The following is a 17,916-nucleotide window of genomic DNA, read 5'->3' on the forward strand; positions in this document are numbered from 1 at the left end:
TCGCACTGGGCGGCTCTTCTTGTGGGGTGCACTCCTTGTGCGTGGGGCTCCCCTACGCGGGGGACACCCCTGTGTGACACAGCACTCCTTTCGCACATCAGCACTGCGCATGGGCCAGCTCCACACGGGTCAAGGAGGCCTGGGGTTTGAACTGTGGACCTCCCATGTGGTAGACGGACGCCCTAACCACTGGGCCAAGTCCACTTCCTGGAAACTTTATCTTTTGTTGACACATCCCCAGAATCTAGCACAGTGCCTGACAAAGCTGATATTTTTTGACCTTTAACTTAGTGCCAGGCACTGTGCATAAACCTTATCACACATTATCTAATTTAATCTTCCTAACAACTCTGTTGCACATGAGGAAATCACTGCCCAGAGAAGGTTGTCTAGATTAACAAGGGTCACAAATATTCCAAGTAGCAGGATTCAAACCTGGGGGAATCTGTCTTGTGACCTCATAAATGTTGTGTAGTAGTCAATATTTATTAAATATATTAATAGAATAATGAGTAAGGCATCTGGCTTTTAGGAGGTACAGCTTAGTGGAGGTAAGAGATATGTGAATTACCTATTTTGACACACTAATCGAAGTATTTATAGTGAAAAAACACAGCAAGAGGAGTGCCCAGTCTTGCCTGAGAGTGTGTTAGGAAATGTTTCAAGCAGGAAATAATACTGCAGCTTGAGTTTGCCATACTGATGAGAGAGAAAAGGACATGCAGGCAGAAGGAACAAGCAATGCAAAGACATCAAAGTACATGATAACTTGTGGAATGAAAATGTGCAATAACTTGCCATGTTCACGGAATTTATGTGATCTTGATGTTAGTGGAGCATAAGGTTTGTTTGGCAAGCCTGAAGGAGATGATAAACTAAAAAGCTGTATGCTAATATAAAATGGCAGAAATATCAGTTTTAAATATACAAATGGTTCCTTTGTGGGTCAGGCATTACTCCTCTTAACCAATACCCGTTTTGCTCCCCCACCCCCACCCCTTTCTGGACATAAACAAGACTGTATTTCTCAACCTCTTTGTGATTGGCTGGGGCCATGGGACCAATTCCGGCAAGGAGATGAGTAGAAGTGACATGTGTCACTTCTGGGCCAGAGTATGCAAGAGCTGACGCAGAACCCTCCAGCTGTCTTTTCTCTTGCTATAGGACCAAGCTGCATCAGCTTGGTTCTTGGAGAGTTGGTTTGAAGCAGTCCTGCCAATCTGCACTTGACAAATAGCATGAACAATAACTTTTATTTTGTTTTAAGATACTGAGATTTCAGATTGTAACCAAAACAAAACCTAGCCTATCTAATATACTATGGCTTTTTCTTTCATTTAATTCCGTGACAATTTCAGACTCCTTGTTTTGGAGATAATTTGGATTTTATATTTTGGAGGAAGGCTAAAGGAAAACTATAACATCTACACTAATATTGAATCAATTTTCTTTGCATGATACATGTTATTAGAATGAGGATTTAAATAATAGAATCATCCCTTTGATAAACCTTCCAGAATGGTTATTTCTGAAATTAAAAAAATAATAATCATCATCATATGTCTGTGAAATTCTCTTTTCCTCTATTGGATATTTTAAAAATAAATTTTATTGAAATGTATTCACAAACCATACAGTTCATCTAAAATGTACAAGCGGTGGCTTTTGGTATAATCATAGAGCTGTACATTTATCACTGCAATTGATAATTAGAGCATTTTCATTACTCCAAAAAGAAAGACCCCTACCCCTTAGCAGTCACATTTAAATCCCTCTATCCTTCACCTACTGTGTATATCCACTAACCTAATTCTGTCTCTAAAAATTTATTTGTATTTATATTTTGTATAGCTGGAGTCAAATAATATATAGTATTTTTATTTCTTTCATTTAGCATAATCCTCCCCCCTTTCTTTTTTTACAACTGATGGAAGAATATAAATATGATTCCCTACAACCCATATTTTGCTTTAGTTGTATTTTTGTCCAGATATCACCCTTTTATTAATATCTTGTAACATTAACATACATTTATTGTTTCATGGAAAAACATTACCACACTTTTTGTCCACAAGAGGATTCACTATGCTATACATTCCCATGTTTCATCCTTTAGCATTCCTTCTAGTGATATACACAACCTTAAACTTTCCTGTTCAACTACTAACATACCCATATATTAGTGCTGATTACAACTCTAATGTGCTATTATCACCTCTAGCCATCCAAACATTTACAATCAAATTTATTACAAATTAAGTATTAGCGCCCCATTCTCTCCCCTCATTCTATCTCCTGACAACAATATTCTAGATGTTAACTCCATGAGTTTGGTCATTATAATTAAATAAAAAATTTTAAAAATTCATACTGGTGAATCATACAGTATTTGTCCTTTTGTGATTGGCTTGCTCCACTCGACATAATGTCCTTAAGGTTCATCCATGTTTTCATACATTTCACAGCTTCATTTCTTCACATCTGAGTAATATTCTATGGTATGTATTTACCACAATTTGTTTATCCATTCATTGGTTAATGGATGCCTGGGTCGATTCCATCTTTTGGCAATCATGAATAACGCCACTATGAATGTCAGTGTGCAGATGTCTGTTAACGTCCCTGCTCTCAGTTCTGAGTATATACCTAGTAGTGGATTGATGGATCATATGTCAGCTCTATATTTAACTTCCTTAGGAACTGCCAAACAGTCCTCCACAGTGGCTGCACCATTCTATACTCCCCCAACAGTGAATAAGTGTTCCTGTTTCTCCACCTTTCCAACCCTTGTGTGTGTATATATATATTTTTAATTGTAGCCATTCTAGTATGTATGAAGTGATATCCCATTGTAGTTTTGATTTGCATTTCCCTAATATCAGGGATGTTGAACATCTTTTCATGTGTTCTTTTAAAATACATTTTTTATTAGAGAAGTTGGGAACTTACAAAACAATCATGCACAATGTGCCAAATTTCCATATATCACCCCTCCACCAACACCTTACATTGTTGTGTAACATTTGTTACAGATTATGAGAGAACATTATCAGACTATTGCCACTAACTGCGGTCTATAGTATATATTTGGTATATATTTTTCATATCCTCATATTATTAACACAGTACATTCTTTGACATTGAGATGCAAGAATATTATAATATTGCTGTTAACATTTGTTACATAAGTTACATTAATTGTATTTTTCCCAAGCATCTCCATATTCATACCACCTTGTAATAGTGATGATACACATTTGTTCTAGTTCATAGAAAGACATTCTTGTATTTGTACTATTAACCTTTTTTTTGCCATTAGTATTCCTCTTTGGAAAAATGTCCATTTAATTCTTTGGCCCATTTTTTAATTGGGTCGTTTTGTTATGTTTTTTTTTTCCTAAGTCATACTCTTATACTTTTTTTTTTCTTCCCCCCCCTCCCCGCTGCCCCAGTTGTCTGTTCTCTGTGTCCATTTGCTACACAGTCTTCCTTGTCCGCTTCTGTTGTCAGCGGCTTGGGAATCTGTCTCCCTTTGTTGTGTCATCTTGCTGCTTTAGCTCTCCGTGTGTGCGGCACCACCCCAGGGCAGGCTGAACTTTCTTTTGCGCTGGGCGGCTCTTCCCATGGGGCACACTCCCCGCACGAGGGGCTCCCCTATGTGGGGGACACCCCCCGGGTGGCACGGCACTCCCTGCGTGTATCAGTACCGCACTTGGGCCAGCTCCACACGGGTCAAGGAGGCCCAGGGTTTGAACCGCAGACCTCCCATGTGGTAGACGGATGCCCCATCCATTGGGCCAAGTCCGCTTCCCTATGTTCTGGTTTTTTTTGAGGTACCATGGCTGGGGATTGAACCCAGGACCTCATATGTGGGAAGCTGGTGCTCAACCACTGAGCCACATCAGCTCCTCTGAGTTTTTTTTTTTCATTTATTTGCATGTCGTTGTTTGTTTTTAATAGGCACTGGGAACCGAACCTGGGACCTCCCATGTGGGAAGCAGGCACTCAGTCGCTTGAGCCACATCTGCTCCTGGGGTCGTTTTGTCTTTTTATCATTGAATTGTAGGGTCTTTTTATATATCATGGATATTAAACCCTTACCAGATAAATGATTTCCAAATATTTTCTCCTATTGAATAGTCTGCCTTTTCACTTTGACAAAGTCCTTAGAAGCACAAACATGTTTAATTTTGAGGCAGTCCCATTATCTATTTTTTCTTTTGTTGTTCATGCTTTAAGAACCCACTTTCTACCACCAGATCTTTTTTTTTTTTTTTTTTGAGGAGTCTGTGCCTTTATTGGCTGCACCAGGCTACTTGGGGGCGATGAAGTGGGAGGAGTGGGTGGCCCCAATGCCGGGCCGGCCATGCTTCACGGGCTTGTAGGTGATGGAGAACTCGCCCAGGTAGTGGCCGATCATCTCAGGCTTGATTTCCACCTGGTTGAACGTCTTGCCGTTGTAGATGCCCACCATGCTGCCCACCATCTGGGCAGGATGATGATGTCACGCAGATGCGTCTTCACCACCTCCAGCTTCTCCATGGGCGGCGCCGCCTTCTTGGCCTTGTGCAGCCGCTTCAGCAGGGAGTGCTGCTTCCGCCGTAGGCCACGGTTCAGCAGTCTCCGCTGCCCTGCGCTGTACAGCTGCATCAGCTGCTCGTAGGACATGTCCAGCAGCTGGTCGAAGTCCACACCGCGGTAGGTGAACTTGCGGAAGGTGCACTTCTTCTTTTGCTCCACTTCCGCCATCTTGCCGGCTCTTCGGAAAGGCCCCTACCGCCAGATCTCGATGATGCTTTCCTATATTACTGTCTAGGAGTTTTATGGTCCTGGCTTTTATGTTCAGGTCTTTGATCCATTTTGAGTTAATTTTTGTATAGGAGTGAGAGAGGGTTTCTCTTTCCTTCTTTTGGTTATGGATATCCAGTTCTCTCAGCACATTTGTTGAAGAGAATGTTCTGTCCCAGAAAAATGGGCTTGGTAGCCTTGTCAAAATTGAGTTGACCATAGAGGAGAGGGTGTATTTCTGAACTCTTAATTTGATTCCATTGATTAATGTATTCTTATGCCAATAACATGCTGTTTTGACCACAGTGTAGCTCTTAATATGCTTTAAGAGCAGGAAGTGTCAGTTGTCCAACTTTGTTTTTTGGAAGTGTTTTTCAGTTATTCAGAGCCCCTTTCCCTTTTTTTTTTTTTTTAAGATTTAGTGTTTATTTCTTCCCCTCCCCTCACCCCTCAGTTGTCTGCTCTCTGTGTCCATTTGCTGTGTGTTCTTTTGTGTCCCACTTGCATTCTTGTCTCCGTCACTGGGCATCTATATCTCTTTTTGTTGTGTCATCTTGCTGCGTCAGCTCTCTTTGAGTGTGCAGTGCCAATCCCAGGCAGGCTGGACTTTTTTCGCACGGCATGGCTCCCCTTGCAGGGTGCACTCCTTATACGTGGAGCTCTCCTATGCGGGAGACACCCCTGCTTGACACGGCACTCCTTGTGCACATTAGCATTGTGCATGGGCCAGCTCACCACACAGGTCAGGAGGCCCTGGGTTTGAACCCTGGACCTCCTATATGGTAGGCGGGTGCCCTATCAGTTGAGCCAAATCCGCTTCCCCCCTTTCCCCTTCAAATAAATTTGTAATTGTTCCATTTCTATAAGGTAGGCTGTTGGAATTTTGATTAGGATTGTGTTGAATCTGTAAATCAATTTGGGTAGAATTGACATCTTTTTTTTTTTTATTTTTATTTTTTTTAAAGATTTATTTTTATTTATTTAATTCCCCTCCCCTCCCCTGGTTGTCTGTTTTCTGTGTCTTTTTGCTGCGTCTTGTTTCTTTGTCCGCTTCTGTTGTCGTCAGCGGCACGGGAAGTGTGGGCGGCGCCATTCCTCGGCAGGCTGCTCCCTCCTTCACGCTGGGCGGCTTTCCTTATGGGCGCACTCCTTGCGCGTAGGGCTCGCGGGGGACACCCCTGTGTAGCACGGCACTCCTTGCGCGCATCAGCTCTGCGCATGGGCCAGCTCCACACTGGTCAAGGAGGCCCGGGGCTTGAACCGCGGACCTCCCATGTGGTAGACGGACGCCCTAACCACTGGGCCAAAGTCCGTTCCCGAATTGACATCTTAATAATATTTAGTCTTACATTCAATGTACACAGACTATCCTTCCATTTGTTTATATTTTTTATTTCGTTTAGCAATGTTTTGTAGTTTTCTGAGTACAGGTCTTTTATATCCTTGGTTAAATAAATTCCTAGATACTTCATTCTTTTAGTTGCTATTGTAAGTGGAATTTTTTTTCTTGATTTTGTCCTCAGACTGTTCATTACTAGTGTATAGAAATACTACTTTTATGTATTGATCTTGTATCCTGCCACTTAGCTGAACTTACTAGCTCTAGTAGCTTTGTGTCAGAGGTAATTATAATTTTCTAAATATAGGATCATGTCTCTGAGAATAGTGAGTTTTACTTCTTTTCAATTTTGATGCCTTTGTTTTTCTTGCCTAATTGCTCTAGCTGGGACTTCTAGAACAATGTGTAATAGCAGTGGTGACAATGGGCATCCTTATTTTGTTTCTAATCTTGGAGGGAAAGCTTTTAGACTGTCCCTACTGAGTATATGTTGGCTGTGGGTTTTTCATATATGCCCTGTATCATGAGGAATTTTCTTTCTATTCCTGTCTTTTGAAGTGTTTTTATGAAGAAAGGATGCTGGATTTTGTTGAATGCCTTTTCTGTATCAATTGAAATGATCATATGGTTTTTCTCTTTCAATTTGTTAATGTGGTGTATTACTTTAATTGATTTTCTTGTATCGAACTGCCCATACATACCAGGAATAAAACCCCCTTGATCATGGTGTATAATTATTTTAATATGCTGTTTTGTATTCCATTTGAAGTATTTTGTTGAGGATTTTTGCATTTATGTTCATTAGAGATATTGGCCTTTCTTTCTTTGTAATATCTTTCTCTGGCTTTCTCTGGCTTTGGTAGGTAACCAAACCAACAATCAGGGTGATGTTGGCTTTATAACATGTGTTAGGAAATTTTCTCTCCTCTTCAGTTTTTTTGAAGAGTTTGAGAAGGACTGGTATTAATTCTTCTTGGAATGTTTGGCAAAATTCATCAGTGAAAAGCCATCTTGTCCTGGATTTTTCTTTGTTAGGAGGGTTCCCCCTATCCCCCGTTTAAGTCTTCAATCAAACTTTTAATGAAAAGATCATAAAAAATTTTTCTCATCATTACACATTAAGACCTTATGAATGGAGAGATCAGTCATTGGTGAATTGCTTTTCCTGTGACACTTGGGGAGCTGCCACACAGCTCTGACCTGAATTTATTCAAACTCTCTAGGAAAATGAACTTAAGCTGAGGACTGACAGCAGCAGTGGCCAGTACAGGAATGTGATCCTGGGCTGTTCCTCCCCTTTTCTGGGAAGTACATAAAAGTGGGACATGATCTCTCTCCAGTTCTGATCAAACAAAATAGCTATAGCCCCCTCCCTGCCCCTCAGGATACTTGCAGATGGGTCAGTGCCCAACTTGGGGACCCCCGGGGGCGGGGGAGGGAAGGGGTAAGTGATGGGTGGGGTACAGAGAAGCTCCTCTCAGCACCTGGCCTAGTGGGGCCCTTTCAAGTTGAGGGGGTGGCGATCCCTTGGGGAGCTTCCCTGCCATTTGGGAGGGTTTTGATTACTGTAAACATGGTTAATTTCAGGTGTCACCTTGGCTAGGTTATGATATCCATGTGTTTGGTTAAATCCTGGCCAACTTGTTATTGAAAACATTTCATAGATGGGAGTTGTACGTACAATCAGATGATTGCATCTATTAGTACAAACAGCAAAGGAAATTGCCTTCAGCAGTGTGGCAGTTGGATCTCCTGATCCAATCAGTTAGAGATATTAAAAGCCAGAACTGGGAAACGGACTTTGGCCCAGTGGTTAGGGCGTCCGTCTACCATATGGGAGGTCCGCGGTTCAAACCCCGGGCCTCCTCGACCCGTGTGGAGCTGGCCATGCGCAGCGCTGATGCGCGCAGGGAGTGCCGTGCTACGCAAGGGTGTCCCCCGCGTGGGGGAGCCCCACGCGCAAGGAGTGCGCCGGTGAGGAAAGCCGCCCAGCGTGAAAAGAAAGAGCAGCCTGCCCAGGAATGGCGCCGCCCACACTTCCCGTGCCGCTGACGACAACAGAAGCGGACAAAGAAACAAGACACAACAAATAGACACCAAGAACAGACAACCAGGGGAGGGGGGGAAATTAAATAAATAAATAAATCTTTAAAAAAAAAAAAAAGCCAGAACTGTTGGTTTCAGCAGTTTGAAGCACTGTGTCTTGCTGCAATTTCCAGCCAACCACTTTACCCTGGAGAATTCAGAATAAGGACTTCAGCATCATCCTTATTGGAGTTTCCAGCCTGTAGCCTGCCCTACGGAATGTGGATTATCACCCTCCATGGTCATGTGAACCAATTCCTTATAAAAAATCTCTTACCATATATATTCAATATTTATATATACACATGCAGATTCGGTGGTTGTTTTTTTGGAGAAGCCTGCCAAATACACTGATCTAATCTTGTCTTGGTCTTTTGAGATTTTCTATTTCTTTTGGAATCCATTTAGGTGACTTGTTAGGAACTTATCCATTTCATCTACGTTATGTAATTTCTTGGTGTACACTTTATAGTGCTCTAATACTTTTTATTCTTGTAAGGTTGATAGTAATGGTCCCGTTTGATTTCTGATTTTAGTTATTTGTGTCCTCTCTTTTTTAATCGTTCTAGGTAAAGATTTGTCAATTTTACCGATCTTTTCAAAGAATCTTGGTTTTGTTGATTTTCTCTGTTATTTATTTCATTTACCTCCACTCTTATTTCTTAAGAAGATTTATTTTATTTCCTCTCCCCACCCCCACTGATGGCTCCCTCAAATGTCTGCTTGTCTTCGCCAGGAGGCACTGGAACCCAGGACCTCCCACATGGGAGGTAAGTGCCCATTGGCCTGAGGTACATCCACTCCCTGCAGGTGGTAGCATCTCCTGGCTTGCAGCATCTAGCTCATTGTGGTGGGTTGCAGCAGGTAGCAGCAGGTGCCATGTCTACTCATCTTTAGGAGGCATGGGTACCCGAACCTGGGACCTCTGACGTGATATGTGAACTGGTTGACCTACATCCGCTTCCCTCTAATTTTTATTATTTCCTTCTTTCTGCTCACTTTAAATTTAATTCTTTTTCAGTTTCTCTAAGTGTGTGGTTAGGTCACTGATTTGAGATTATTCTTTTTTAATGAAACATTTACAGCTGTAAATTTTCCTTTCAGCACTGCCTTTGCAGCATCCCATAGGCTTTGGTATATTGTGTTTTCATTTTCATTTATCTCAATGTATTTTTAATTTTTCTGATTTCTTTGACCCATTGGCTGCTTAAGAGTATATTGCTTAATTTCCACATATCTGTGCATTTTCCAGTTTTCCTTCAGTTATGTATATTTTGCTTCATTCCATTGTGGTTGGTGAAGATACTTTGTATGAGTCAGTCCTTTTTAATTTGTTGGAGACTGGAGAATGATCCATATGCACTTGAGAAGAATGTGCATTCTCTTGTTGTTGGGTAAAGTGTTTTAATTATGTCTTTTATGGCTAGTTGATTTACAGAATCATCCATCTTATCTATTTCTTTATTGATATTCTGTCTAGATGTTGTAGCCATATTGAAAGAGGTGTATTGAAGTGTCCTACTATTAACGTAGAGCTGTTCATTTCAGTCTTCAATTCTGTCAATGTTTGCTGCTTAAATTTGGGGGTACTTAAATTAGGTGTATATATGTTTATAATTGATGTATCTTCTTGCTGCAATGACATCTTCATCAATAGTGTCCTTTGTCTCTTGTAACAGTTTCCCTCTTAAAGTCTATTTTGTCTGATATTACTATAGCTATATCACCTCTCTTGGTTACTATTTGAATGGAATATTTTTTTTTTCCATCCTTTCACCTTCAGCCTAGCAGTCTTTGTATTTAAGGTCAGTCTCTTGTAAACAGCATGTAGTTGGATAATACTTTTTTATCTATTCTGCCAATCTCTGCCTTTTGATTGAAGAGTTTAATCTATTTACATTTAAAATCATTTCAGATAATGCCAGACCTGCCACCTGTTTATTTGGCTTTTGAGTCTTATATCATTTTGTCTCTCATTTCTTCAATTGCTGCCTACAATTGTATTTAACTGATCAGCTGTAGTGAACCATTTAGAAGTCCTTCCCTTTTGTGTATATTTTTTAGATATTTTCTTTGTGGTTACCACAAACCTTAAATTTAACATCCAAAATCTGTAACACTCTTAATTTCATTTGATACCAGTTTAACTTTGATAGCATACACAAACTATGTCCTTTCTGACCCCTTTATGCAGTTCTTGTCACAAACTACATCCTTACACATTGTATGCCAACAGATGTATAATTACTTTAAAAAAAAAAAAACACTTTTTATTGTAGTAGCCAATATAGAATACAAAAGTTTCCAATTCCAACCACAGTCAAGTATACAATTCAGAGCATCAATCATATTCACGATATTGGGCTGACATCCACTACCCCTCCCCTTTTATGATCTCAAACAGAAACTATATACACTCACCAAAAATATAATTCCCCTCCACCCTCAGCAACCTGTAACCCACTATCTATAATCTATAAAGTTTGTTTCTGCTAGAATTTCAGATAAGTGAGAGAATATGTATACACCTTTGTTGGACTACCCCACTCAACAAGATGTCCCCAAGGCCTATCCACATGGGCTTGGATCAGAATCCCATTTCCCCCATGGCTGAACAATATCACACTGCCCCCCCACCCCCCATCCATCTATCCACTAAGATACCTGGGTTGCCCCCAACCCCCAGCCACTGCACTGGTGAACAAATTTTGTTTGAGTCCCTGCTTTCATTTCTTTTGGATTATTTTACTCAACCTGATGTCTTCTAGGTTGACCCATGTTGCATGTAACAGAACTTCATTCTTTTTATGGGTGACTATTCCATTGTATGTATATACATTTTGTTTATCCATTCACTGGCTGATGGACATTTGGGTTGCTTCCATCTTTTGGCAGTTATGAATAATGCCACTATGCATGTTGGCGTACAAATACTGGTGTGCAAATATTACCCATATGATTATCTTTACTAGAGGTCTTTATTCCTTATGCCACTTTGTTCCAATCTTTGAGTGTCCTTTCTTTTCAGTCTGAAGACCTCCCTCTAGCACTGCTTGTTGGAGAAGTCTAGTGCTGACAGACTTCCACAGCTTTATCTTGGAGTATCTTAATTTCTTCATTTTTTTAAAGCTTGTCTTGCCAGATATAAAATTCTTGGTAGGCCATTGTTTTCTTTCAGCATTTAAATTGATTGGCACTTAAGTCTTACTGGGACGTCCTTGTACATAACATGTAGTTGGTTTTCTCTTGAAGCTTTCAGAACTTTCTCCTTATCCTTGCATCTGACAATGTGACTACTCTGTGTTTGGGTATGTTTCTCCCTGTTTGGAGTTCATTCACCTTCCAGAATGTGCATATTCATGTCTTCTATTAATTTTGGGAAGTTTCCTGCCATTGCTTTTTTTTTTTCAGGTTTCGGAGCTTGAATCCAGGACCTTGTATGTGGGAAGCTGGCACTCAACCACTGAGCCACATTGGCTCCCTTGAATTGTCTTTTTTTTTTTTTTCCCCATTTGTTTGCTTGTTGCTCATTTTTTTGTTTTTAGGAGGCACTGGGAACCGAACCCGGGACCTCCCACGTGGGAAGCAGGTGCTCAACAGCTTGACCAAACCTGCTCCCCCCATTATTTTTTAAAATATATATTCTTCCCCTTTCTGTCCTCCTTCTGTGACTCCCATAATGTGTATATTGATAGTTGATGGTGCCCCACAGGTCTTAAATTATTTTTGCTGTTTTCATTTTTTGTTGTTGTTCCTCAGCCTGAACCATTTCAATCGTCTTGTCTTCAAGTTCAGTATGTCTTTCTTCTGTTAGCTCCAATCTGTTGTTGAAGTCCCCTATGGAATTTTTCATTTCAGTTCTTGTGGTTTTTAACTCCAGTAGTTCTGTTTGGTTCCTGTTTAAATTTTTTATTCCTTTATGGATTTTCTCATGTTCATTTATCATTTTTCTCATATCCTTTGTTCTTTCTCTGTGTTTTATCTCCTTCAGCCTACTGAAGATCATTTTTTAAAAGTCTTTGGTATGTTCAAAGTCTGGTTCTCTTTGTTGATGGTTTATGGATCTTTATCTTGTTTCTTTGGATGGGCTATCATTTCCTCTTTCTTTTTCTTGTATTCTTTTTGCACACTGTACATTTTAATATTTTATTCATATTTTATTTAGTCCCTGAGGTACCTGTTCCTTAAATCTGTATCCAGTTAGTGATATTTTCTTCAGTGCCATGACTTTACAAAAACAAACTAATGCAAAAAACACCTTTCACAAAAAACACTTTTCACAGTTACTGCAAATTGGATTTGCTTTGGCTGTAGGTCTCCTTCTGCACTCAGCCCTCTCAAGAAAATCATTCTGAGGTAAATGCAGTGTGTCGGGTCCTCTCTGTTTTATCTGAGCCTCTGTGGAGCTTGCTTTTGAGCTTAGGAATTACTATGCCCCCTCTACTCTATGAAGTACTTTCAACCCTTCCTGGGTGCTTTGCTGTATGACTTCAGTGCAGGTAATCCTTTGCCCCAGGCCACTTCAACTTAATTACTTCTTACACTGCTGTAGGTTTTTTATATTTACCCTTTAACATGTTGAGGAAGTTACCTTGTATTCCTTTTGTGTGAGAGTATATTTTATCATCAAAGGGTCTCTGCTTAGAAATGATTTTGTAATTTTTTCCTTTTATATGTTAATATTTTGTATTACATTGGTTTTAGTATTTTAAAACATCCTTGCATTCCTGCAATAAATCCTGCTTGGTCATGGTGTACAATTCTTTTAATATCCTGTTGGATTTGATTTGCTGGTGTTTACTGGGGGTTTTCACGTCTGTATTCGTAAGGGAAAATGGTCTGTAGTTCTCTTGTGATGTCTTTTTTCTGACTTTGGTATTAGGGTAATGTTAGCTGTATAAGTAAGTTAGAAAGAGTTCCTTTCTCTTCAGTGTTTTAGAAGAGTTTAAGCAGGATTAGTGTTCATTTTCTCTGTTATTGATATGTACCTTCATTCTCTTGTGTTCAGAGAGGATGTTTTGTTACCCAACATGTAGTCTATCCTAGAAAATGATAAACATGCACTTTATAAGAATGAGTATTCTGGTATGCTGGGTACAGTGTTCTTTATGTCTTTGAGGGCTTGTTCATTTAAAGTATTTGATTTTAAATAAGTTCTCTGTTTCCTTATTATCTTTTGTCTTGAAAAGTGGTTTCTGAAGTTTGCAACTATTGTCTATTTTTTCCTTTAGTTTGTCAGCGTTTGTCTCATATTTTTTAGGGCTCTGTGATTAAATAGCATGTTGTTTATAATTGTTATATCTTCTTAGTGAATTTACCTTTTTATTACTATAGTGTCCTTCTTTACAGTTTCTGACTTAGTCTGTTTTATACATTATATGTAGTATTGCCACTGCAGCTCTCTTTTGGGAACTATATGCATGGAACACTTTTCCATCCTTTCACTTTCATCCCATTTGTGTGTTTGGTTCTAAGGTAAATTTCTTAAAAAAAGAATATATAGTTGCATCATTAAAAAAACAACAAAACATTCTGCCAGTGTGTGTCTTGACCAGAGAGTTTAATCCATTATTTAGTTTAACTACTGGTAAGGCATATTGTCCTCTGTTTCTTATACATCTTACTTTGTTGTCCCTCTTTCCTTCACTGCAGCCTTCTTTTGTGATATAACAAATAGATTCTCATTTCCATTTCTGTATATATTAATTTTTTTGTTGTTACCTTGGGATTTATATTAAACAATCTAAATCCATAACCTACTAATTTGAAATGATAACCAACTTCGACAGCATGCAGTCTCTGTTCCTATACCTGTATTCCCTCTATGTTTTGTCATACATTACTTCTTTATATATTGCACATTCATGTCATAGAATTAAGCCTTTTTCTTATTCGATTGTATTCTCAGTTTTATAGGAAATACAGAATAACCTGTCTAGAGTACAATATCACTGGAGTATGTATTTAGCCATGTAGTTCTCTTTACCAGGCATCTTTATTTCTTCATACTGCTCCAGGCTACATTTTACTGTCACTTCCTTTCTACTTGAAGAACTCCCTTTAGCATTGTTTTTAGGGCAGGTCTAGTGGTGACAGAGTCCCTCAGCTTTTGTTTATATGGCAATGTCTTAAAGTCTCCCTCATTTTTGAAGGACAGTTTTTCCAGATACAGAATTCTTTGCTGGCAGTTTTTCTCTTTCAGTACCTTAAATATGTCACACCACTGCCTTCTCCCCTCTGTGGTTTCTGATGAGAAACTGGCACTTAATATGTTTGAGGATCACGTATGTGACTACCTGCATCCCTCTTGCTGCTTTCAGAATTCTGTCTTTGGTATTTGAGTTTGATTATGAATTGTGTTGGAGTTGGTCTATTTGGATTTATCCTTTTGGGATGCATATTCCTTTCTTTCATCAGTGTTGGTAACTTTTTGGCCATTATTTCTTCAAGTAGTCAACCTGTTCCTTTAACCTTCTCTCCTTTTGAGATTCTTATAATGCATATATTGGTAAGCTGCATGTTGACCCATATGTCCCTTAGGCTCTGCTTACTTTTTTCATTCTTTTCTTTCTGTTCCCCAGACTGGATAATTTCAATATTTTGAAACTTTTTTTTAAAAAAGCTTTAGATTACATAAATGTTACATTGAAAATATAGGGGATTCCCATATACCCCAACCCTTCCACACTTTCCCCCACTCAGCTGTTTTAATGTACACTGATTTCATTCTTCTTTTACCTCCAGTCTCCTGTTAAACTCCTCTAGGGTATTCTAAATTTCAGTTACTTTGTTTTCCAAATACATAGTATTTGGTTCCTTTTTATAACTTCTAACTTTACTGAAATTCTCATTTTGTTCATATATTGTTTTCCTTTAGAAAAAGTCTTCAGTATGTCCAATGCTTTGTTTTCTTCATTGGTGGTTTTTGTCACTTTAGGGCCATATTTTCCTAGTTGTCTGAATGCCTTGTATTTGTTGAGATCTGGATGTTTGAATATTTTAGTGTGTTAACTCTGGAAACAGATTCTCCTTCCCCATAGTTTCCTGTTTCTTCCTCTTTTTTAAAGTTGCTGGAGCCTATAACAATCTATTCATTCAGTGACTTTTTTCCCAAACTATTTATGCAAAGACTGAGTTACTGGGTATATATAGTTTCTAAAGTCTCTATTCCTTAAATATGTATTTAACTAGAGTTAGGACAGAGATTAATTTGAATGCACTCTGTTAACAAGAAGAAATGAAACACTGTTCCTAGTCTTGGCAGATTAGATCTGTCCTTGTGCTCTCCTTCAGCATTTAGCAAGCCTATGGTGGGCTAAAGAACAGCCTGATAAACAAAGAGTCGTCTCAAGTTCATTTGGGCACACATCTTGATCGAGGCATGTGTTGTGTGCCCACATACACCCATATATGGGTAGTCTCAGTATACATCAGATTTCCCTTAGGAAATTCAAAATTTTCTCCCAATCCAGGTGCTATTGTATATCTCATCTGGTAATTCTTTGCTGCAAAGCAGTTTGATTGTTTTCTTACAGTGTTTTAACAGCTCTGGCACCTGACTAATTGATACAAACATGCACGTGCTCTACTATGTGCATAAGGCTTATTCTGCTCCCTCTGGAATCTGTATTTTGAGCTTGGGTTGGCACCACACTTACCTAGGGAGGAGTTGGAGAAAGTAAAAGAGCCATAAGATGTTCTACTGTTTTTAAGTTGCCTCATCTTGATTTTGCTGTCAGCCAGTTTCTGCTGGTTTTTCAATGATGTGGCGCAGCCAAAGGAACAAACAAAATATCGTGACAAGATACAGTATTTTAGACAATACTGGGTAAGCATATAGAACAATTTGAAAGCCTGCAAAGAAAAGTAACAGAGCTTATGGGAATGAAAGACACAATGGATGAGATTAGCGGTACATAAGAGCAGATCTGGATTGCTCTAAGACAGAATTAGGTATTTCAAAGACAGAGCATCCAAACTGGAAAAGACAGGAGAAGAGAAAAGAATGGAAAAGCGTCTCAGGGAATTGATGACAACACAAAACACACAAACATATGTGTTACCACATTTTAAATGCAAAACTGTTATAAAGGATGAAGAAGATCATTATATATTTAATAAAAGGGGCAATTCACCAAGAAGAAATAACTATACTATCTATTTATGTACCTACCCTGAGTGCCCCAAGATACATGAGGCACACACTGGCAAAGTTGAAGGGAGAGTTGGAGACTTCAATACACCACTCTCAGTATTGGATAGAAATCTGGGCAGAGGATCAATAAGGAAACAGAGAACTTGAATAATATGATAAATGTGCTAGACCTAACAGACATCTATAAAGCATGCACTCCAAAATAGCAGGATATACATTCTTTTCACGTGCTCGTGGATCCTTCTCCAAGACAGACCATATATTGGGTCACAAGTCAAGTCTCAATAAATTTAAAAAGATTGAAATTATACAAAACACCTTCTCTGATCATAATGGAATGAAGCTGGAAATCAATAATGGACAGGAAAAGGGAAAACTAATAAATATAGGGAGATTAAGCAACACAATCAGTGGGTCAAAGAAGAAATTGCAAGAATATTCAGCATATATTTTAGATAAATGAAAATAAGAACACAACATACAACATATCAAAACCTCTGGGACACTGCAAAGACAATTCTGAGAAGGAAATTTATAGCCCTCGATGCTTACATTAAAAAAGAAGAATGAGCTAAAATTGAAGATCTAATTGCACACCTGGAGGAACAAGAAAAAGAACAGCAAACTAATCCCAGACCAAGCTGAAAGAAATAGTAAAGATCAGAGCAGTAATTTTAAAAACTGAAAACAGGGCGGCGGACTTGGCCCAGTAGTTAGGGCGTCCGTCTACCACATGGGAAGTCCACAGTTTAAGCCCCAGGCCTCCTTGACCCGTGTGGAGCTGGCCCATGTGCAGAGCTGATGCATGCAAGGAGTGCCCTGCCACGCAGGGGTGTCCCCACGTAGGGGAGCCCCATGTGCAAGGAGTGTGCCCTGTAAGGAGAGCCTCCCAGCACGAAAGAAAGTGCAGCCTGCCTAAGAATGGTGCCACCCACACGGAGAGCTGACACAACAAGATGACGCAACAAAGAGAGACACAGATTCCCGTGACGCTGACAACAACCGAAGCAGACAAAGAAACAGGACGCAGCAAATAGACACAGAGAACAGACAACTGGGGTGGGGGGGAAAGGGAGAGAAATAAATAAATGAATCTTTTTTTTTTAAAAAAAAAAAGAGACATTAGGCAAAATATAGCATTCTTGATAAAAAACACTCCAAAAGATAGGAATAGAAAGAAGCTTTTTCAATAAGTTAAAGTGCATATATGAAAAACTTATAGCTAGCATTGTACTCGACGGTGAAAGACTGAAAGCTTTCCTGCTGATACCAGGAACAAGACAAGGATGTCCATTGTCACTACTGTTATTCACTGTTATGCTAGAAGATCTAGCTAGAGCAATTAGGCTGGATAAAGAAATAATAGGCACCCAAATAGGAAAGGAAGAAGTAAAACTTTACTATTCACTGATGTTATGATCCTGTTATCTAGAAAATTCTGAAAAATCCACAACAAAGCTACTAGAACTAATAGACAAGTTTAGCAAAGTGACGAGATACAAGAATAATATTCAAAAATAAATAGCATTTCTATACTATTGATGAGCAG

The 17,916-nt window shown here is 39.3% G+C and overlaps 1 protein-coding gene and 1 pseudogene across 1 annotated transcript in view; one reads left to right on the forward strand and one right to left on the reverse strand.

The window, feature by feature from the left end:
• SPAG1 (sperm associated antigen 1) overlaps positions 1-17,916 on the forward strand; it is a 159,897-nt gene that overhangs the window by 121,781 nt on the left and 20,200 nt on the right. The gene's annotated exons all lie outside the window — the stretch shown is intronic.
• LOC139436413 (small ribosomal subunit protein uS19 pseudogene) lies at positions 4,180-4,807 on the reverse strand (annotated as a pseudogene).

This window comes from Dasypus novemcinctus, chromosome 14 (assembly GCF_030445035.2).
Source record: "Dasypus novemcinctus isolate mDasNov1 chromosome 14, mDasNov1.1.hap2, whole genome shotgun sequence".
Lineage (NCBI taxonomy): Eukaryota > Metazoa > Chordata > Mammalia > Cingulata > Dasypodidae > Dasypus > Dasypus novemcinctus.